The sequence below is a fragment of the Leuciscus leuciscus genome, assembly GCF_965113295.1.
Source record: "Leuciscus leuciscus genome assembly, chromosome: 8".
Classification (NCBI taxonomy): Eukaryota; Metazoa; Chordata; class Actinopteri; order Cypriniformes; family Leuciscidae; genus Leuciscus; species Leuciscus leuciscus.
The window spans coordinates 43,718,280-43,735,197 of NC_138732.1; the positions used below are offsets into that span (position 1 = coordinate 43,718,280).

Genomic DNA, 16,918 nt, shown 5'->3' on the forward strand with positions numbered 1-16,918 from the left:
GCATAAGTTGCCAGAGTAACTGAGTTTGAACTATTTTAAGTTTGCTTTATGAAACGGAATCCACCGACAATAAGTCTGACTAACCAAAATAAGCCTGGCTTGTGTTCTAATCTTGCTTTATGGAACAACCCTCAGGTCTGAGAAAACCCTCGGACTGCAGTTAAATCCATTTCTTCTGCTGCTTAATCTAATCTAAGTTCCCCTCTCTGTTATGGGTAATATTGATGTTACATTTGACACTGAAGCTTCAAAGCGCGTATCGAGTATGCAGTGCCATCTCTCATGAAGCTCCGTGCCGGAGCGCGTATTGTTTTCAGAGAAACACGTGATCAGCGAAAAATGAAGCCTCACTTTCTTTCCAGTCACGTGAATGCTTGAACCCAGACCACTATGTCACAGGTCGGGGTGGAGCGCCACGTGTAACTCACAGCATTAGCAGGCTCTTCTCTGGACTCAGACAGAGGGAGGAATAGACACGTGTAACTCACAGCATTAGCAGGCTCTTCACTGGACTCAGACAGAGAGAGGAATAGACACGTGTAACTCACAGCATTAGCAGGCTCTTCACTGGACTCAGACAGAGGGAGGAATAGACACGTGTAACTCACAGCATTAGCAGGCTCTTCTAGCATTAGCAGGCTCTTCCCTGGACTCAGACAGAGGGAGGAATAGACAGCTGTAACTCACAGCATTAGCAGGCTCTTCTCTGGACTCAGACAGAGGGAGGAATAGACAGCTGTGATTGCGAGTGAACGGCAGAAATAATTCCCAACTCACATTTCCACCACACACTGTAAGGTTTCACTCGTGCTCATTTCCACAATAAAACTGCAATTCAACAGACTCAGTGTACCAAGGCTTCCACCCGCAATCCAGCCGAGGTTTTCTCTGGCTCTCTCATCTGTCTCTCTCATCTGTCTCTCTCGTCCTCTCTCTCCCGCGGCCTCCCGCCGCGACCGCGGCCACGGCCGCTCACGTGCTGCCCGTCTCACCTCTCATTCTCGTCGTGTCCCCCTCTGCTCGTGCCTTTCTCTCCCACGGCCTCCCGCCGCGACCGCGGCCACGGCCGCTCACGTGCTGCGCGTCTCTCTCTCACAACCCCCGCGGGGAAGAACCAACACTCACTTTCTCTTCCTCTGACTTTTTATACTCTCATGAGCTAGTGTGGCCCCATTCAAACGCTCAGCGCAAATTACCCACACCTGCCGTCAATCCGCCACTAGGTTACCATAGCGACAGGCACTCACCCAGGCTTTGGGACGGTGTTTCGCTTCCCAAATCTCAGCGGGGACATTTCTCTAGCAGGGATAGTCCCGGGCTTATTTGTCACCCCGTGACATACCCCCCCACCAATCCGCTCCAGTCCCTGGAGCGGGACGCCGAAGAAAAGGGAAGAGAAAAACAAAAAAATAAACAAAACAAAAATAAACAACAAAAAAAAGGAAAAAAAACTGGTCGCCATACCTTCGGCCCACGGTTGCTCAACTCAGGGCGGCATCCTGCCGACTACGCCATTTTATGTCACAGGTCGGGGTGGAGCGCCAGCGGGCCGTCCACCCCTCCGCCCGCGTGCCGCCCCTGAGGAGCTGACCGTGGACACAAAGGAGGCAGACACAGAATTAAAAATAAATATTCTTTATTAAATAATAAAAACAATATAAAGTCCCTTCCACATCCTCTTTTCTTCGGGAGCAGGTTCTTCCAGCATCAGCAGGCTCTTCCAGCATCAGCCGGCTCTTCACTAGCCTCAGGCTCTTCCAGCATTAACAGGCTCTTCCCGCATCAGCAGGCCCTTCCAGCATTAGCAGGCCCTTCCGGCATTAGCCGGCTCTAGCATCAGCAGGCTCTTCCAGTATCAGCAGGCCCTTCCAGCGTTAGCCGGCTCTTCACTAGCCTCAGGCTCTTCCAGCCTTAACAGGCTCTTCCAGCATCAGCAGGCTCTTCCAGCATTAACGGGCTCTTCCAGCATCAGCAGGCTCTTCCAGCATTAGCAGGCCCTTCCGGCATTAGCCGGTTCTTCACTAGCCTCAGGCTCTTCCAACATTAACGGGCTCTTCCAGCATCAGCAGGCTCTTCCAGCATTAGCAGGCCCTTCCGGCATTAGCCGGCTCTTCACTAGCCTCAGGCTCTTCCAGCATTAACGGGCTCTTCCAGCATCAGCAGGCTCTTCCAGCATTAGCAGGCCCTTCCGGCATTAGCCGGTTCTTCACTGGACTCAGACAGAGGGAGGAATAGACACGTGTAACTCACAGCATTAGCAGGCTCTTCTCTGGACTAGCATTAGCAGGTTCTTCACTGGACTCAGACAGAGGGAGGAATAGACACGTGTAACTCACAGCGTTAGCAGGCTCTTCTCTGGACTCAGACAGAGGGAGGAATAGACACGTGTAACTCACAGCATTAGCAGGCTCTTCACTGGACTCAGACAGAGAGAGGAATAGACACGTGTAACTCACAGCATTAGCAGGCTCTTCACTGGACTCAGACAGAGGGAGGAATAGACACGTGTAACTCACAGCATTAGCAGGCTCTTCTAGCATTAGCAGGCTCTTCCCTGGACTCAGACAGAGGGAGGAATAGACAGCTGTAACTCACAGCATTAGCAGGCTCTTCTCTGGACTCAGACAGAGGGAGGAATAGACAGCTGTGATTGCGAGTGAACAGCAGAAATAATTCCCAACTCACATTTCCACCACACACTGTAAGGTTTCACTCGTGCTCATTTCCACAATAAAACTGCAATTCAACAGACTCAGTGTACCAAGGCTTCCACCCGCAATCCAGCCGAGGTTTTCTCTGGCTCTCTCATCTGTCTCTCTCATCTGTCTCTCTCGTCCTCTCTCTCCCGCGGCCTCCCGCCGCGACCGCGGCCACGGCCGCTCACGTGCTGCCCGTCTCACCTCTCATTCTCGTCGTGTCCCCCTCTGCTCGTGCCTTTCTCTCCCACGGCCTCCCGCCGCGACCGCGGCCACGGCCGCTCACGTGCTGCGCGTCTCTCTCTCACAACCCCCGCGGGGAAGAACCAACACTCACTTTCTCTTCCTCTGACTTTTTATACTCTCATGAGCTAGTGTGGCCCCATTCAAACGCTCAGCGCAAATTACCCACACCTGCCGTCAATCCGCCACTAGGTTACCATAGCGACAGGCACTCACCCAGGCTTTGGGACGGTGTTTCGCTTCCCAAATCTCAGCGGGGACATTTCTCTAGCAGGGATAGTCCCGGGCTTATTTGTCACCCCGTGACAACTACTCTACAGGTTTTTGGAAGTTTAAGTCCATTTACTAAGATTTGTTTTTATATATATATATATATATATATATATATATAAGCCTATAGCATATGTTACATGATCATATATTCTGACACATAAACGGCATAGAAACCATAAAATAATTAGACCAACATTTACTTGCATCAAGCAACTCTGTTGGTATTTTTATAATTAGTATTAATATAATTGTTACATTTAATTCTTACCATTTCGTGTAAGACGGCCAATGTTATTTATATGCTGCGTTGCCCTTGTGGCTTATGTTATATAGGTAAGACTAGTAGACCTTTGAAGAATCGCATTTCTGAACATCGATGTGCAATTAGACACCACGATCCAAAAAGTCCAGTTGCACAGCATTTTGCAGCTTTTAGACATTGTCTCTACTCTTCAATACATAGGCATCGAGGTAGTTAAGTATCCACGTCGTGGAGGTGACATTGATAAATTGCTTTTACAGCGTGAGGCTTTTTGGATTTTCACATTAAACACGTTGTCCCCTAGAGGACTTAATGAAGATTTTGATATTCGTCCATTTCTTTGAATTGTTATACATATGTGTGTGTGTTTCTCTTTTTTTCTTTTTGTATGTAATACATCAAAGGTTTTGGAGTGATTACTTTAATTTAATTATTTTGATGTATTTGTGCAGGTATCAAGAAAAGTGTTTTTTGAAGTGCATATTAATAATGATACTGTTGTATTTCGCATAGTTTTTTAGATATTTTTGTGTGTATATATATTTTTCTTTTTTTCTTGTTTTGTATTGGTTAGTAATATGATGTTTGGACATGTGATCACCTGGAGATATAAAGGGTTGCACATCTGTAGTCAATTTGTCTGATGAAGAGCCCGCGTGCTCGAAACGTAACATACGCTATGCGATAGTTGTCTTGAAAATAAATATTTTTGATAATTTTGGAGCTTAGGTGTTGCCGACTTTATATTTTATTCTACATTTAATTTATTGCCACACTTTAATATGTGAATTATATTATCAGAAAACTGAACATTTAGCGTTGTCAGGCTTTTATTTGTGCTTAAAGGATAAAACAACGGCGCTGCACACTCAGCTGCTCATAAACATGGCTGCTGTAAATCTGACCTGCCACAAGATGGCGCTGTTTTCAACACTCTTGATGCTTTTAATCTTTTCCCGAAACATTCAGGGGAAAGCCTCAGTGCTTCATGAGCCTTCATTTGCCCATCTCTAATGGGTAGTGTGTAGCTTTTCCAAAAGAGAGATGCGTGACACAGAATGATCGATGAAATCCAACACTGGTGTGACTTCCAATGCACACTACCATAAACTTCAACACATAACACTGAACTGAAGAAACCGAGGGCTTATAAACACTGAGGCAGGCAATCACAGAAACAGGGAACAGGTGAGGACTATTAGAGACTGAGGTAACAAACCAGAAGTCAAACAGAGTGACGATCATGAAGCAGAACATGACTAAGAATATGTGAACTCAACAAGACATGAGCGGGATAATTTATTTATGGAAATGTGCATTGTGTATATTTCAAGAATTAATTAAATTATCCAATCTATTTAAATTCCCAAGCCATGTGACCTGATGATGTCACAACATCTGTGATGTATTGATACACACCTGCCACATGTTTTAAATGGATTTAATTGTGAGTGTGTGTGTGTGTGTGTGTGTGTGTGTGTGTGTGAAGCTATACAATTTTTTTGTTGTTGTAAATTTGATTATGAATGTATTAAAAAAATATATATTACATTTAAATAACCAACATTTATTTTTCACTACTTAGGCTATTATTTTTTGTTGTTGTTGTCTTTTTGTTTTTGTAAAATCTTTGCACTTTTTGGTGATTTTAGGTAATTTGGTGTTGGTATTTGGGTTTAGGGTGGGATTAGGGGAGAGGGGATAGGGTGTTGGTGTTTGGGTTTAGGGTGGGATTAGGGGAGAGGGGATAGGGTGTTGGTGTTTGGGTGGGATTAGGGGAGAGGGGATAGGGTGTTGGTGTTTGGGTGGGATTAGGGGAGAGGGGATAGGGTGTTGGTGTTTGGGTGGGATTAGGGGAGAGGGGATAGGGTGTTGGTGTTTGGGTGGGATTAGGGGAGAGGGGATAGGGTGTTGGTGTTTGGGTTTAGGGTGGGATTAGGGGAGAGGGGATAGGGTGTTGGTGTTTGGGTTTAGGGTGGGATTAGGGGAGAGGGTTTAGGGTGGGATTAGGGGAGAGGGGATAGGGTGTTGGTGTTTGGGTGGGATTAGGGGATAGGGTGTTGGTGTTTGGGTTTAGGGTGGGATTAGGGGAGAGGGGATAGGGTGTTGGTGTTTTGGGGTTAGGGTGGGATTAGGGGAGAGGGGATAGGGTGTTGGTATTTGGGGTTAGGGTGGGATTAAGGGAGAGGGGATAGGGTGTTGGTGTTTGGGGTTAGGGTGGGATTAGGAGAGAGGGGATAGGGTGTTGGTATTTGGGGTTAGGGTGGGATTAGGGGAGAGGGGATAGGGTGTTGGTATTTGGGGTTAGGGTGGGATTAGGGGAGAGGGGATAGGGTGTTGATATTTGGGGTTAGGGTGGGATTAGGGGAGAGGGGATAGGGTGTTGGTATTTGGGGTTAGGGTGGGATTAAGGGAGAGGGGATAGGGTGTTGGTGTTTTGGGTTAGGGTGGGATTAGGGGAGAGGGGATAGGGTGTTGGTGTTTGGGGTTAGGGTGGGATTAGGGGAGAGGGTGTTGGTATTTGGGGTTAGGGTGGGATTAGGGGAGAGGGGATAGGGTGTTGGTATTTGGGGTTAGGGTGGGATTAGGAGAGAGGGGATAGGGTGTTGGTGTTTGGGTTTAGGGTGGGATTAGGGGAGAGGGGATAGGGTGTTGGTGTTTTGGGGTTAGGGTGGGATTAGGGGAGAGGGGATAGGGTGTTGGTATTTGGGGTTAGGGTGGGATTAAGGGAGAGGGGATAGGGTGTTGGTGTTTGGGGTTAGGGTGGGATTAGGAGGGAGGGGATAGGGTGTTGGTGGTTGGGTTTAGGGTGGGATTAGGGGAGAGGGGATAGGGTGTTGGTGTTTGGGTTTAGGGTGGGATTAGGGGAGAGGGGATAGGGTGTTGGTGTTTGGGTGGGATTAGGGGAGAGGGGATAGGGTGTTGATGTTTGGTGAAGGGTTTGTATTTAGAGCAATGTCAACAGCCAAAAAAAGGAAGACTTCTCCTATCTGGGAATATTTTGAGTTTATAGCTTCCAATGTATGCATATATTATTTAAATATAAATTTAAATGTAAATGAATTTTTTTACTTATGTTATTGTTGTATGCTATTTCTTACTTTCATAACTTTTTTTAGAAGGTGAGATGCTTGGTGTGTGACAAAGAGCTTGTCTATGGAAACAACACATCATCCATGCTAAGGCATTTCAGAGCTTTACATGAGACTGCACAGCCCCACAACAATCCAAGCACACAAAGTAGGACTGTTACTTCATGATTTTTATTCATAATTGTGAATGCATTATCATGTCAATTAATATATGTATAATATATATTACTTCTTTCACTATAGCATCTCGCAAGCAAATGGTTGATGAGGCATTGGTCAACATTGTCATAAAAGAGTCGCATTTACAGTGGTTGAGGATGAGGGTTTCAGGGCCTCATCCATGCCCTTGATCCTTCCTATATAATCCCAACCAGACAGGTGAGTATAGCAGAGGTTGATTTTGATGTATAATCCATATAATAAATCTGTATCTATAATAATATAATTGTACTATAAATGTTTTGTGAACTCAAAAAGGCTTTAAAGAAAATGGTGGCTTCAAAATATGAAGAAGCAAAGAGGACGGCCAAGGCAAACATGGAAAAAGCAACTGCTGTGTCTCTAACATCGGACATGTGGACTTCTATCAACACGGATGCATATCTTGCAATAACCTGCCACTACATTGATGACAGTTATAAGCTGAATACAGTGTTGTTGGATGTTGAGAAGTTCCCAAACAGGCACACAGCGGAAAGTATGGCCCTGGTGAAAACAAATGACATGAGGGAGTGGGCAATCGAGGACAAAGTGAAGTGTCTTGTCACAGATGCAGCAGCAAACATGATTGCTTGTGCAAGAATTCTGCAAGTGAGACATTCAGTTTGCATTGCACATGCACTTAACACCATGGTTAAGAAGACTTTTGATCAGGAAACAGCTCTGTGTGACATTCGGAACAAAGCAAAAAAAGTAGTCACCTATTTTCGAAGCAGCACCTCTGCCAAAGAAATGTTGGCCCAGGTGCATGCACGAGATGAACAGGCCAGTTCTGAAACTAGTGAATGAAGTGGAAACACGCTGGAACAGCACTTTTCACATGCTTCAACGGCTGCATGACGAAAGGCAAACTGTGGGAGCATCCCTTGCCTCACTTAAAACTGATATAGCTCCACTTCATGCACAGGACTATGAAGCCATACAGAAAATTCTGTGTGTTCTCGCCCCGTTCCACCAGGCCACAGTAGAGCTGTCCGAGGAAAAACGAGTGTCTGGCTCCAAAGTAATTCCTTTGCTAAAAATGATTCACCATTCATTACAGGTTGAACAACTAAGGTATTTATTTTTATTTATGTAGAATACTCGTTAGCAAATTTGATGTCTTTTTTATTATTTTTTTATTATTGCACGGAGTAAATCATTTTGTATTTCATAGGTTAACCATGCCAATCACAAAAGAATTAACTGAAAACCTCATCAGGCGTCTGAGGGAACATACAGTGAGGAAAATAAGTATTTGAACACCCTCTTATTTTGCAAGTTCTCCCACTTGGAAATCATGGAGGGGTCTGAAATTGTCATCGTAGGTGCATGTCCACTGTGAGAGACATAATCTAAAAAAAAAAAAATCCAGAAATCACAATATATGATTTTTTAACTATTTATTTGTGTGATACAGCTGCAAATAAGTATTTGAACACCTGTCTATCAGCTAGAATTCTGACCCTCAAAGACCTGTTAGTCTGCCTTTAAAATGTCCACCTCCACTCCATTTATTATCCTAAATTAGATTCACCTGTTTGAGATCGTTAACTGCATAAAGACACCTGTCCACCCCATACAATCAGTAAGAATCCAACTACTAACATGGCCAAGACCAAAGAGCTGTCCAAAGACACTAGAGACAAAATTGTACACCTCCACAAGGCTGGAAAGGGCTACGGGGAAATTGCCAAGCAGCTTGGTGAAAAAAGGTCCACTGTTGGAGCAATAATTAGAAAATGGAAGAAGCTAAACATGACTGTCAATCTCCCTCGGACTGGGGCTCCATGCAAGATCTCACCTCGTGGGGTCTCAATGATCCTAAGAAAGGTGAGAAATCAGCCCAGAACTACACGGGAGGAGCTGGTCAATGACCTGAAAAGAGCTGGGACCACCGTTTCCAAGGTTACTGTTGGTAATACACTAAGACGTCATGGTTTGAAATCATGCATGGCACGGAAGGTTCCCCTGCTTAAACCAGCACATGTCAAGGCCCGTCTTAAGTTTGCCAATGACCATTTGGATGATCCAGAGGAGTCATGGGAGAAAGTCATGTGGTCAGATGAGACCAAAATAGAACTTTTTGGTCATAATTCCACTAAACGTGTTTGGAGGAAGAAGAATGATGAGTACCATCCCAAGAACACCATCCCTACTGTGAAGCATGGGGGTGGTAGCATCATGCTTTGGGGGTGTTTTTCTGCACATGGGACAGGGCGACTACACTGTATTAAGGAGAGGATGACTGGGGCCATGTATTGCGAGATTTTGGGGAACAACCTCCTTCCCTCAGTTAGAGCATTGAAGATGGGTCGAGGCTGGGTCTTCCAACATGACAATGACCCGAAGCACACAGCCAGGATAACCAAGGAGTGGCTCTGTAAGAAGCAAATCAAGGTTCTGGCGTGGCCTAGCCAGTCTCCAGACCTAAACCCAATAGAGAATCTTTGGAGGGAGCTCAAACTCCGTGTTTCTCAGCGACAGCCCAGAAACCTGACTGATCTAGAGAAGATCTGTGTGGAGGAGTGGGCCAAAATCCCTCCTGCAGTGTGTGCAAACCTGGTGAAAAACTACAGGAAACGTTTGACCTCTGTAATTGTTTGTTTTGTTTGTTTATTTATTTAAAAGGGACAATGCACATTAATGAACAAAAGGACAATGTCCAAATGTAAATGAGCCAGATTTAGCCGTACAGACTAATTTTCATCTGGAGTCCCTGGCAGGTTGCTATTATAAAACTGTAAAAAACATTGCATACATACACATTAAAAACATAAACAGATTACATAGACACAGTCAACATCAAACAAGCACAAATAATGACACATAGAATATATCAACCTGTGAATAAATGACTGCACTACTACAGATTATGACAACATATTTGATTGTTCTCTAATTGCAAACAAAGGCTACTGTACCAAATATTAACATTGATTTTCTCAGGTGTTCAAATACTTATTTGCAGCTGTATCATACAAATAAATAGTTAAAAAATCATACATTGTGATTTCTGGATTTTATTTTTAGATTATGTCTCTCACAGTGGACATGCACCTACGATGCAATTTCAGACCCCTCCATGATTTCCAAGTGGGAGATCTTGCAAAATAGCAGGGTGTTCAAAATACTTATTTTCCTCACTGTATCTGGAATATGGAGTCGCTCAGCATAATGACCATGGCAACTCTGCTGGACCCAAGGTTTAAAAAGTTGGGTTTCCTTAACCAAATTAAAATGACAGAGGCTGTCAAACAGCTAAAAGCAGAATGTGGTAATGTCATCAGGGCCGAAGATGAAAGACCATCCACATCATCAAGCACTCAGTCGACAGAAGCACCATCATCAACCCAACAGCCCACACCAAGCTCAAGTATTCATTTTTTTTTTTTTTTTATTATTGTATTTTATAATTGTTGACCGTTGATGTGTGTTATATAGACAATTTCTCCTCACACTTCTAAGGTGGAAACCTTTGGCTTCTGTTGGACAGTGCTGTGGAGCAAAGCTCAAATGCCACTTCTGATGCGATCCCAGAAGTGGATAAATACCTTTCAGAGACAAACATACAGAGGGCTGAAGATCCACTTGAATATTGGAGAATGCAGAAACATGTCTTCCCCCACCTATACACTGGCATTACAGTTTCTTTGTACCCCGGCCTCCTCTGTACCGTGTGAAAGAGTGTTCTCTAAGGCTGGGGAAGTACTGTCTAAGAGGAGAAGTAGACTCAGCCCCAAAACTGTGAAACAACTTTTATTTCTTAATAAAAATAATAAAAAACTTGATCACCTTTCTGTCATTCCTACAGTTACATAAGTATCATAAGCACGTTTAATAACAGATGATCCTATCAGACAATGTCCTTATTCATTATGTGTGTGTGTGTGTGTGTGTGTGTGTGTGTAGAGAGAGAGAGAGTAGGCCTACATTAAATCTTATTGAATCATAAGCTTATATTATATTTTATTGTCACACTTTAATGGGAAAATGAATTTAATTAATGAACAAATCAAACACAAACATGTAAGGCTTTTATTTGTACACATAACATTGAAACTATGGAGTGTGTTGTGGTTGCTTAATCTGCCAGAGCTTTTAACACAGGCTTCTGGCTGCTTTATTTTAAATAAGCACCAGATGGCGCTGTTCTCGACCAGTTCTCGACACTCTCGAAGCTTTGAATCTTTTCCCGGAACAGTCAGGGGAAAGCCTCAGTGATTCATGAGGCTTCATTTCCCCATCTCTAGTTCTGCCTGTTACTGTCAGCATTCCCGAGCAGTCTCTTTGTGTCTGGTGATTATTTCTGCCCGAGTCTTGGGTTTCCCGTTCCCGTCTGCCTCTGTAACGTGTGAACAGGCATGAGACAGAGCGAGAATCCAAATGCAAGCACCAAGGTTTATTAAGAAAACATAAATGCAGATAATCCAAGAACAAGAGCATAAATCCACAGAGCGCAACAACAGTAACACACATACAGAAACAACAACTGAAGCACAGAGGGTTCAATAAGGCTTGCTAATATGACGTCATCATGACGTATTCCCAGTGGTGAACGCAAAGCATTTTGGGAATCCGCGGCACAAACATAAGGCGCCAAACTTCATTGCATGGAGGGAAGAACGCAGTGTACATTTGATTTTCTTTTTTAATCTAAGTGTAACAAAAAAACAAACAAAAAAAAAGATTAGAGCTCTGTTTAAGGACAAGAAATTAAAACCAACGCAATGATGAATGTCCAAAAGATGGCATTGACAGACTGTTTTTAAATGAAGTTGGATAAATATTTTTTGCTTTTAAACAGTGTGTGTGTGTGTGTGTGTGTGTGTGTGTGTGTGTGTGTGTGTGTGTTTGAGAGAGAGAGAGAGAGAGAGAGAGAGAGATTTTGGTTGGGTGACAGTTGTAGGTTACAGTTAGGGTGACCAGACGTCCAGAAAAATTCGGGACAGTCCCGAAATCGAAGCTGTTGTCCCAAACCCGAATCCGGCCCTAATTGTCCCGAAAATTATACTAAAGCAAATTCTTGAGTAGCCTAGTTATTGTCTGATAAAACTTTAAAAACTGTCCGTGGAGGTTGAGTCGTCCTGCAGGCAGCCCCCGTCGGCTGCTCATTGGCTGAAGCATCTTTTCTTTTTTTCTTTTTTTTTTGAAGTTCTACAAAGAGACTGTAGGCGCGAATTTAAATGCATTGATAAGCGAGCGAGAGTTGCCGCAGCCGCGAGTTCAGTGAATGTGCAGGCAGCCACTCATAAAGGAGTGATTGATTGGTCGCGGCACTGTGTGCAAAAAAATTCTTCGGCCTAATGTCTGATGTTGGGTTACACAAAGCAAATCATCTACACAATTATTTAGTTTTCTTATTTAATGACCGACAATTTCGTCATAATAATAATTTTGGCATAAGGCTTATTAGTGTAAGGCTATATAGCCTGAAATGTCTGATTTACGCACTGTTACAACAGTCTTTTTTTCTTTTCTTTTTTTTTTTACAATGAAATTTGAGTTCATGATTTTAATGTTATTGTTTTTTGTGGCAGACTAAAGATTAATGACAGACTGTTGATCTTTGAATAAAAATATGTTTGGTTCAGGTTTGAAAAATAATTTTATTATAGGCTATGTAGTCTAATATCATAGTAGGACTACCCCAAAACCTCCCCAAACAACAACCAATCTCATCTGGTCACCCTTACAGTTTGACAAGAGTTTACAGATTACAGTTTCACAAAAGCACAATGTTGTGTTTTATTGCGAGTGTACACAAATATAAGTAAACACTTTGCACAATTGAACAAAATGACGAAGTATGTTTTTATGTTGCCACTGTTCGATCGCGATCGCGCTCGCTCTGCTCGTAAGGATCCAGTCCTTTGATTCCCTTTATTTTCTCGTCATATCTCGTTTTTGCATTAGGATTTAGTTTTAGGCGGTATGCTCTGACAATGTTTTCTTTAGCCCGCTGCATTTTGTAGGATTATATTCTGTTTTTCATGCTAATTTTTCATTATTTTCATGGCAGAACACTAGCCTGCTATGCCCATAGACATATGGCTATGCCAGCCTGGCCAAACATACCCATAATTCTTTGCGTTCTGAAGCGGTTGCCGCCCATTTGGTCACATGTCTTAGCGATCTCTATAGACTGGTGACCAAGGGGCTGACGAGGGACAGGTGTTGGTGATTAGCATGGGGACAAATGAGGGTAACTATGGCGACAAACAAGATACAAGCAAAACAGGAACCAAACACAGGAAACGAACACAGAAACAAGGGGAAGTAAGAATACACTTCAACATAAAAGTCCTACAAAACACAAGTGACAGTACAGGGATTGTGACAATTAATGTCATGTTTTTTAATACCCTATATATTTTTGTCATTTTTGTTTTTGTTTTAAATAGCCTATATTACTTGGTCAAAAAATAAATCTTAATAAAAATATAATGTTAAGAAAGATGTTTTACTGACGCCACAGTGGTCCTCTAGTGGTCTTTTCATTATGTTGTTAATACCGGGACGTTACAGTGATAAATCAACTTTAAGAGAGACCGCAAATGTTTTTACTTTTTTAGTGGCGGTGAATTTTACTGAATGAACAACTAGGTTTCATAGGTTAATCTCCTCATTACATCATTAATAAGTATGTCTGTATATAAATTACATTTGAACCGCCTTGTGTTGATAGATCAAACAGTTGTTTGTTTATAAATTTAGTAATGTAATAATAATGAAAATAATTTGGATGATTTTGTCCAGGCTTTCTTTACATTTATACCACAAGGAAACTTTTATTCATGTATAATTAAAAACAGAATAGACCCCATAATAGACTAAAATTGAGTTTGCAGTGTTTTTATAGCAGAGTTTAGTTTAGTTTCGTCTTCAGACCGGTGGACTCACTGCTGACAGTCTAACAATCAAACATCACTCAACTTATTCAGTTACTGAGGAAGAAATAAGCTATTTAATATAATATGAGAATAGGAGATTAGAAAAGAATAAGAAAACAAGACTTATTTTACTTCACGAAAACAAATAATGCATTGCCTTGTGTGCAGTAAAGAGAGGAAACAGTTGTAATGTTTTGTTTAACAGCAGAAATGGAGGACAAACATTGACACGGGTTTGGAGGATCTCAGAGACTGATCCGGCACACACCACGGCACAGTGACTGATCCGGCACACACCACGGCACAGTGACTGATCCGGCACAGTGACTGATCCGGCACACACCACGGCACAGTGACTGATCCGGCACAGTGACTGATCCGGCACACACCACGGCACAGTGACTGATCCGGCACAGTGACTGATCCGGCACAGTGACTGATCCGGCACAGTGACTGATCCGGCACAGTGACTGATCCGGCACACACCACGGCACAGTGACTGATCCGGCACAGTGACTGAACCGGCACACACCACGGCACAGTGACTGATCCGGCACAGTGACTGATCCGGCACACACCACGGCACAGTGACTGATCCGGCACAGTGACTGATCCGGCACACACCACGGCACAGTGACTGATCCGGCACAGTGACTGATCCGGCACACACCACGGCACAGTGACTGATCCGGCACAGTGACTGATCCGGCACACACCACGGCACAGTGACTGATCCGGCACACACCACGGCACAGTGACTGATCCGGCACAGTGACTGATCCGGCACACACCACGGCACAGTGACTGATCCGGCACACACCACGGCACAGTGACTGATCCGGCACAGTGACTGATCCGGCACACACCACGGCACAGTGACTGATCCGGCACACACCACGGCACACCACGGCACAGAGACTGATCCGGCACACACCACGGCACAGAGACTGATCCGGCACACACCACGGCACAGTGACTGATCCGGCACACACCACGGCACAGTTTTCTCTCAGACTTTCTCTCAGGTTTCCAGTGTTGTGACAGAATTATCCTGGATCTCAGCTCTTCTTTCAGGGTGTGTTCCCAACCCTGATTTATGTCTTATTTACATCATAAAGTAATAAGTATTCCATTCAGGAATTTTTGTGTATGTGTTTAATTATTTTCTTATTAGCAATTGAGATTGTACTTTAAGATGATAAGTATTTTGTTAGTACTTCCACCAGGTGGCGTTAAAGATCTTTCATTTATATTACTCTATGATTCAAATAATATTGGTTGTGCATTTGTTCTCCTTTGGTGTAATTTCTTAATTCTGCACTTTTTTGTCTTTAATTTAATTTTGAATTATTTCAGTTTCTGATAATCCCAGGTTGCTATGGTCACACAGGCTTGTTTACGCATTAAACTCGTGGTCAGGAGGAAAAATATGTCATTCCCTCAACATAGGATCTCAAGGCCACGACTTCCCATCACATTCCCACAACATAAGGATGTCATGACCTCAAGAACATGATTGCATGGCCGTGACATATTATCAAATTCCTTGTGCATGTAGCATTAAAGGTGCCATGTGTAAAAATTGAGGTAAAAATATCCAAAAAATGAGCTACACGCATCAAAAGAATGAGAAGAAATAAGGGCGATGATGTCATTAAAAAAATGTCAAGTTATAGTGCTGCAGAGATATCAACCTTAATTAGCATTAGCATTACTAGCCACGGCCCGACAGGTGTCGTAATACCAGTTTCGGCCATGGGAGGCGGTATGCGGGCAACATAACCACCAGCCAACCTGCAATACACAAATAACTCGCACGGCTTGTGGGCGTACTTGAACCTGATGTCAATCGTGTGGAAAGTACAGCCCACTACTTCATTTCAATTCAGGGAAGAGAGCGGAAGGATGGCTGAAGCCCTTGGCAAGAGACCCCTACCACCGTCACCACCCGCTGCAGGGAAAAAAACGCGCTCTGAAGCACAAATCAAATCAGATAAGAAAAGGACCGCTCGTCACAGTCCGGGCTCGAAAGCGCGGGGGACGGCGAGCGAACTGCAGCGCATAGCCCTGTTTTACAACGTTCAGCACCCATTCTGACACGCCCGGGATCGCTTCCCATGCTTTCGCACGCATAGATAGGGGCAGAATGGTCTCCGTGTTCTGACCGCCGCACTGCGCGGGTTCGAGAAACTGAAACGGAGGTATCATCGCGGCGCGCGCGCCCTCGTTGTCTGAATATTGCTGCTCGCTGACGACAGCAGCCGGCTGTTTCACATTCAATGACTCGGTCGCTAAGGACAGAGAACAATTTGTGGCGCGAACAGGTCATTTGTAGCCTACTGTATCTTTCAACAGTGTTCATGTTTTTTTTACTATAGTAGAGATGATCGGTTCACGTGCGCTGTCGGATGTTGACCAATGATGTTGACAGAATGCTGTCTGTCAAATTAATTTAATTCAAACAATGTGTATATACAACTCAAAATGTAATATGAACAAAACGAATATGAACATATTCACTGGTAAAGGTGAAGGGGAGTAGCTTGAAGATGTCATGTTTCAAAATCACTTGACATCACCCAACGTTCCTCTGGAGGCAAAACGTCCTCTATTAGAGGGTGGTGGTGGCGCAATGGATAAGACACATGCCTTTGGTGTGAGAGACCCGGGTTCGAATCCACTGTGAGACACCAATGTGTCCCTGAGCAAGACACTTAACCCCTAGTTGCTCCAGAGGCGTGCGACCTCTGACATATATAGCAATTGTAAGTCGCTTCGGATATAAGCGTCAGCTAAATGAATAAATGTAAATGTATTAGGCTTCGGCTATGGCTCTAGGGTTGTTGTGAAGGTGGGCGGAGCATAGAGACTATGCCGTTTCTCGTCTGTTACTCTAGAGTAGGCCAATTCACTTTATGGAGGTATACTGCCCCCATCTGTTATGGAATGTGGAGTATGACTTGATTTTTTTGCCAGATAATACACATGGCACCTTTAAAGCTCAATCTGGTTATGATATTGCTTGCACCTTATAATAAATTAGGTAATTTATTGGAAAGAGAAAATCAAAAGACATATAAAACAGGATACTGATTATTATAAGATTAACAAATGAAAATGATGAAAATAGGCATATAACAGTAATGGGAATAAACCCCCTTGTGAATGATTCAGAGTGCTTTCCCATAATCTGATGAAGGTTACGTGCCAGACGGGCCCTGCAACAACATATTTAAGAGAATTAAGGCGGCTTTGGTGACC

At 43.6% G+C, this 16,918-nt stretch overlaps 2 long non-coding RNA genes across 2 annotated transcripts; one reads left to right on the top strand and one right to left on the bottom strand.

The window, feature by feature from the left end:
* Positions 1 to 2,374: 2,374 nt before the first annotated feature.
* LOC309504287 lies at positions 2,375 to 3,236 on the bottom strand. Its single transcript, XR_014208051.1, has 3 exons — positions 2,970 to 3,236; positions 2,596 to 2,934; positions 2,375 to 2,475 (listed from the first exon to the last, which is right to left on the bottom strand). It is a non-coding gene; the product is annotated as an uncharacterized lncRNA (long non-coding RNA).
* A 3,353-nt stretch (positions 3,237 to 6,589) lies between these two features.
* Positions 6,590 to 7,235, top strand: LOC309504952. Its single transcript, XR_014208241.1, has 3 exons — positions 6,590 to 6,714; positions 6,810 to 6,944; positions 7,053 to 7,235. It is a non-coding gene; the product is annotated as an uncharacterized lncRNA (long non-coding RNA).
* Positions 7,236 to 16,918: the final 9,683 nt, after the last annotated feature.